The sequence below is a fragment of the Triticum dicoccoides genome, chromosome 3B (genome assembly GCF_002162155.2).
Source record: "Triticum dicoccoides isolate Atlit2015 ecotype Zavitan chromosome 3B, WEW_v2.0, whole genome shotgun sequence".
NCBI lineage: Eukaryota > Viridiplantae > Streptophyta > Magnoliopsida > Poales > Poaceae > Triticum > Triticum dicoccoides.
In genome coordinates this window covers 848,340,104-848,345,508 of record NC_041385.1, presented here as the reverse complement: position 1 = coordinate 848,345,508, position 5,405 = coordinate 848,340,104, and positions in this window count along the sequence as shown.

The following is a 5,405-nucleotide window of genomic DNA, read 5'->3' as shown; positions in this document are numbered from 1 at the left end:
CGGGATTGGATACCCATGTTGGCACCCACATGTTCCACGATGATCTCATCGGATGAACCACGATGTCAAGGACTCAATTGATCCCGTATACAATTCCCTTTGTCTAACGGTATTGTACTTGCCCGAGATTCGATCGTCGGTATACCGATACCTTGTTCAATCTCGTTACCGGCAAGTCTCTTTACTCGTTCCGTAACACATCATCCCGTGATCAACCCCTTGGTCACATTGTGCACATTATGATGATGTCCTACCGAGTGGGCCCAGAGATACCTCTCCGTTTACACGGAGTGACAAATCCCAGTCTCGATTCGTGCCAACCCAACAGACACTTTCGGAGATACCTGTAGTGCACCTTTATAGCCACCCAGTTACGTTGTGACGTTTGGTACACCCAAAGCATTCCGGGAGTTGCACAATCTCATGGTCTAAGGAAAAGATACTTGACATTAGAAAAGCTTTAGGATTGGGTCTTGTCCATCACATCATTCTCCTAATGATGTGATCCCGTTATCAACGACATCCAATGTCCATGGTTAGGAAACCGTAATCATCTGTTGATCAACGAGCTAGTCAACTAGAGGCTTACTAGGGACATGGTGCTGTCTATGTACCCACACATGTATCTGAGTTTCCTATCAATACAATTATAGTATGGGTAATAAACGATTATCATGAACATGGAAATATAATAATAATAACTAATTTATCATTGCCTCTAGGGCATATTTCCAACACATTAGTACCGGTTCTAGTTTGAACCGGGACCAATGGGTGGAGGTATTAGTAACGGCCCATTTGTCCCGGTTCATGAACCGGGACTAAAGGCCCTTATGAACCGGGACTACTAGGTGTTTTTCTACTAGTGAGAGTATTTTTTCCGAACCCTTGCAACGGATTTTCTATCTCTCGCCGGTCGCTTTGATTCCCATCTACTTTTCTGTTTACCGATCAAAGATCGGATTGCGTCGTCCATCGTCGTTCGTGGTCGTCTACAGCGCGCCTCTACTCCGACTTGATAGCGACTACACCGGTCTGTTCTCCCCATGGCTTGTCGCAGCATGCGGCCTCCTACGACTGCATCACCACGACTGAAGCTTAGGAGCGGATCAGGTGCGGCCGTTGTTCGTATCATCCGCGGGCATGTCCATCTACACTGTGTGGCCACTATGCGTGGGTAGCTCGGGCGCCCGAGTTGACCCATCCGTCCACGTCACATCCAGGGCACTTAAGCATCACGTGCATGTCTTGATCAGACGTCAATGCATCCCGTGCAAGTTTATACTACTAGCACGCATGCATGATGTCCAGTTCAGCTCTCGTGCACAGCTCGTATCCCGCTCCTGCCACCTCTGGTCCGCTCTTCTCGATCTCACCCGCCACACCTTTGGTCTGATCAACCGTTCGCGTGGGCCTCGGCAGATCCTATGCAGATTGTTTCGAGTACAGTGCGCCCCTCCACTGATCAAGCATCAGGCCGCTACTGCATCGTCCTGTCGGGCTGCAGCACCGTCGCTCCGTGGTTCTTCTCCCGGCTGCACCAACTCGCACCACCGCTGCATCGCCTCTTTGCGGCGTAGTGCCACGGCCCGCGTCCATCATCGCCCCGAGGACGTCCACTCCAGGTCGTCTCTGTGCCTGCACCAACCCTCGCGCCGCCGCTGCATCGCCCCGTCGGGCCGTAGCGAGTGTGGCACGCGGTCCACGCCGCCGTCCTAAGACCGTTCTCGCTGTTGCGCCGACCTGGGTTCCGCCGTTGCACCACCTCTTCGAGCCGTAAGTCCGCGGCCCGTGGTCCCGTAGCCACCCAGAGTTCTTATCGCCATCGCCCCGACCTGCCCGCCGCCGCTGCGTCGCCACTTCGGGCCATAGCGCCGCGGCCCACGGTCCACTCCGCCGTCACCGCGCGTCGACCTCCCATGGTATGTGTCGCGTAGTCTTACTTGGCGCTCGAATGCCGACGTCTGTGTTGGTCTTCATCACGTTGCCGGGTTCCTCGCCTACTTCGAGCATCGCCGCCGCACTCCTAACCTAGCCGTCGCCGTCACCGTCAGGCCGCCGCCGCAGCTCTTCTTTGGCCGCCGCCGCCGCTACCCTTCTAGCCGCCGCCGCCGCCTGTCCACCTCCTTCGTCTTCGTCCCGCACCAGCCCGTCGCCGACGTCGCCGTCATCTACCCCGACCACTACATCTACTCTGACAACCGTGGGCGACATCGGCCCCATGCCGATTGGCGCCGCAACAGTCGTCGAGTCCTTCTCTGCTGGCCTCTCCGACTTCTACGACATGTCGTACAGTTCGTGCAGGTCCCAGTCTACGCATGCCCAGTGCTGGCAATACCGATGCATGCCTTCATCCATGATGTGTCACCGGGCTTGGCAAGCCTGGTGCGGCACTTCGTCAACTTCATTTTCGTCCTTCTATGCATGCCCGGTGCTGGCAACACTGATGCGTGCCTTCGTCCACGGTTTGTCCCCGGGCTTGGCAAACCCGGCGCGACGTGTCGTCAATAACGTTTTCTTCCCGGCGAACCACTACTTCGACACCACTGCGCCCATGACTAACTAGGCGCCTCCTTGCGCCCACGGCTCCACGGCGAATTTCTCGACACCGGCCACCGCGACTTGACATCGTCCACGGCATTCTTCGCATGGCTACCTCGACCACGACTTCAGCACCTACGCTCTCGGCTACCTCGACAAACGGCACAAAGGGCTACTGTCTTGCTTGAGCAATCTCGTCGGTTTCCACTCCAGCCACGACTTCCGCGATGCGTCGACCGTTACGACTGTGGGGGGTGTCCTTCGGATTCTTCTCCAGTCTTACCGTCTGCGTCGTTACCGTTGTGACTGCGGGGGGATGTTGATTATATTGATTAGATTGGAAACATATGATAGACTAGGAAATATCCTGGTTTGCCTTGTACTCCAAGATGACCATGTACTCCTATATATATGCCCATGAGGTTGAAGCAATACAACGAGCTTTTCCACCAATCCTCTCTCTCCTTTCTAACAGGAAGTGGTGAGCATTGGGGTTGGAGGAGGCCGGATCAAGTTATTTGATACCAACAAAACAAGAATGATGTGTGTGTTGTACGCCACACATGGGGCTGCCTCGTATTCACAATATATAGGAGTACATGACTTGGTAACCAAGGTAAATCAAAGTTGTTAGAATAAATCCGAGGCATACCATTGATCATCCAGGACCAAGCAATCACACGAGGCACGGCACCGTGATTTGTTAACGAGGTTCATCGATATGGCTACATCCCTGGGGCCTGTCTATGGGCGCTCCTCCCCATGACACCGCTACAATACCGCACCCAGTCACCCTGGATGCCGTCACTTGCCGCCGGCTTCCCTTGCGTTCATGTGCTATTATGTTGGCATAGGTTACATCGTATGTGTACCCTCGCTATATATGAGAGACCTAGGATACAAGTGTCCTACTTGGACATGACTCCATATCCTATCTAAACACAATACAACTAGAAGTCCAACTATAACCTACCTTGTACACAATATTCGACACAACTCTAGCAAACTCCACCTTGGCGAATATTCTACACCACCTTGAATCCGTACATGTGTCAAACTTCCATGTACATTGGACTTGAGATTATCCATGAGTACGGCTGCTACTCCAAAGACTCCATGTGACTCCACCTGCAACTTGTAGTCCCTCCTTTTCTTGACTACAGTCAACACTCGAGCAAAATTAAGTTCGTCTTTACTCTACTCTGTGCTCCCAACTTTCAGAGTATCCGTCCAACACCATCACACACTGATCATTGACCTGCGTGAAAGTGAACAACTCACATATTGGGTGTCACACAGAAGATTTACCTGAACTCAACATCACCGCTCCTTTCTTGACCATCTGTCTGAAACTTGAAATAATTTCACCATTGTGTGTAGTTATCCCGAGTCAAATTCACAGTTGTCTCACCACATGTATGACCACCAGAGCCCTGGCCCGTCTCCATGTCCCGTGCTAACCACACGCCTCGCCGCTGTTGCTGCGTCAAGCCTCCGCCGTCCTGGTAGAGTCTCAAGGGTTGCGAACCCACACCACTCGACCCCACTGCAGAGTACCACCGATCATCATCGACCATTGATGAGTTTCACGCTTCCATCAGACCACTGGGCTCAAGTCCAAATTACGTGTCCCTCGTTTTTTCCGCAGCTGAAATAGGCTTCGATTCTCTGGATCCTTACACAGCAGCCCCTCAATCCAACTCCACTTTCAACATGACTCCATGGTAGATGATCATTCCACCCTCGCGCCCCGTAGATTTCAAGCTCCGTGTGTACGTCACCTTGAATCAGCGCCGCACCATAGTCTTGTTAAAGCCACACAAGCCCTCGGGGGCTGCGCCACGTGCCTCCACGCCCCGAAGTCGGTCACCATCAGCATCACGCTCCTATGTCATCGTTGCCGATTCCACCACCGTCTTCTGTACCAATCGACTTGCGTCGATGCGTCAGACTGCCTAGTCCGACCAGCCGAACCCGTTCGACTGTATGACACGCTCGAGGCTCTCAAATCGTCTTCTGTGAATTTCCATCCATCGCATGATAATTCCATCTTAGCTGGCTTGACATCCTGCAACAACGCCTTCAAGCAGCTTTGTTGTGCCAACAAAATTTTCACCCTTGTCTGTCATAACCCAAGGTTTCTAGTCATGTTTAACTTCTCCACCTCAAACCTTGTACTTGTTGACGTAACGGTTGTTTGTATGACTAACCCGTGAAAAAATTATCCAAGCTTTCCACGCTATGCCCCAAGCACACGAATGGCCTCCGCGTACTAACAAAGTTCCAACCAAAAACCTTCTGGTCCTCACATGTAGTAGCTACTATGCTCAACTTTTTTTGAACACAGTACGGACGCAAGCCCTCACATACACGCGCATACACTCACACCTATGCACACACACACGCACACCCTACCCCTATGAGCACCTCCGAAAGACTGAGCCGGCAAATCATCTTGAAATTTACCAGGAATTGTTGGGGAACGTAGTAATTTCAAAAAAATTCCTACGCACACGCAATATCATGGTGATGCATAGCAACGAGAGGGGAGAGTATGTCCACGTACCCTCGTAGACCGAAAGTGGAAGCGTTAGCACAACGCGGTTGACTAAAGGTGCTGGAGGGGCCCCAGTCTGACAACATCCCGCCACCACTCTCTTTAGTACCGGTTCGTGGCACGAACCGGTACTACTGAGAGCGGCCCGCCTAGCCGTTGGAAACGACACTAATGGTCACATTAGTGCCGGCTCAAATACAAACCGGGACTAATGAGCTGCACATTAGACCCTTTTTACTAGTGTTTGGATACTCAACTTAGTTAGACGTTAGAGTTAGTTTCTAGCTCATTACTAACCCAAAAGTAA